The sequence below is a fragment of the Halyomorpha halys genome, unplaced genomic scaffold, assembly GCF_000696795.3.
Source record: "Halyomorpha halys isolate HHAL.00 unplaced genomic scaffold, Hhal_1.1 Scaffold437.1, whole genome shotgun sequence".
In the NCBI taxonomy this organism is placed as follows: domain Eukaryota; kingdom Metazoa; phylum Arthropoda; class Insecta; order Hemiptera; family Pentatomidae; genus Halyomorpha; species Halyomorpha halys.
The window spans coordinates 251,637-253,068 of record NW_027105773.1 but is presented as its reverse complement, the minus strand read 5'-3'; positions in this window follow the sequence as shown (position 1 = coordinate 253,068).

Sequence of the window (1,432 nt, the reverse complement as noted above, 5' to 3'; positions counted from 1 at the left end):
CCAAAGTGCACAAACCGGGTCTAATTAATCAAAACTATAAAATAAAATGTCTGTATTTTTTTGTCACTATTTGAAACCCATATTTCGCCGCTATAAGGGCATGAAATCTAATTCAAAAGTTTATGATGGACAAAGTTTCGACCATTCCCTTTTAAATATATAGATGGAACAGTACAATATAATTTAACTTTTAGCGAAAAAAACAAAACAATAATTCAATTTACAAAATACCTTAAACAAAATAAAGCAAAATGAAAAAAATAAACTTATGAATTGTACAAACATCATACGAATTTACAATTAATAAATTAATAATAATCAGCTAATGAGTTCGTAATAATAATGGAATGGAGTCTGGAGCATTTAGTCTTGGAAAAGGAGTGAAACAGGGTGATTCTCTAAGTCCCCTTCTCTTTGTTGAGTATATGGATGAGATCGCCTTTATCAGTAAGAGGGGCACAGCCCGAATGTACATGGGCCAATGGAATCTACAGTCGTAGTACAGTTCCTCCTATTTTCGGACAACATCATTCTTATTGAAGATTAGCATGCAGTAATGGAATGGATTGAAGAATTGAAGAGGAGAGGAATGACCATCAATCCCCTAAAAAAGCAAAATACTTCAAGTCGGCAGAACCCGAGAGGATAGCAGGATTGTCAGATGAAGAGATGATGTAGGTAGTAACAGACTATACCTATTAGGGCACGATAATCAATAGGTCTGGAGAAAAGTAAATTGGGATGTTTCAAGCAGAATATCGAAGGCCAATTCCGTCTACTATACCACCTGTAGTACTGTTATCGGAAAAAAAAGAAGTGAGGCAGGATGTGAAACTCCACCTATTCAAGTCTGTCTTCTTACCGAAGACTTGTTTATGAAGCAGAGAGATGGATCGTGAATGAAAGGTTACAAAGCCGTGTAACAGAGATGAAATTTCTCAAAAGAATTATGGGGAAAACGCGGAGAGACTGTGTCTGAATTGACAGAATCAGGGAAGGGCTAAAGATAAGTCCAGTGCTGGAAACTCTGGAGACGAGGCACCAGAGGATGTATGGGCATGCCTGCCGGATGGACCACCACAGAGACACAATCAAAACACTAGAGGTGAGGCGAGTGGGGAGAAGACAGGGAGGGAGAGACAGCCATACGGAAAAAATCGGAAGGCGAAGAGGGAAGACTCTGGAAAAATGAGGAATCTTACCAGGAATAGGAACGCATGGAACCGATGGTTAGAAGCACCCCAACGCTAAAAGGCAAATGGGTAGAAGAAAAAGAAGAGTTTGTAATAAGTATGGAGTGAACGTGATTAAAAATAAGAATACAATATTAAATATTGATTGATAGATTTATTTATTGATAGATATTATAATCTGCCACACAGTTGTGGGCAATAGGTAATAGTGATGAATGATCTCATACATACTAAAATAA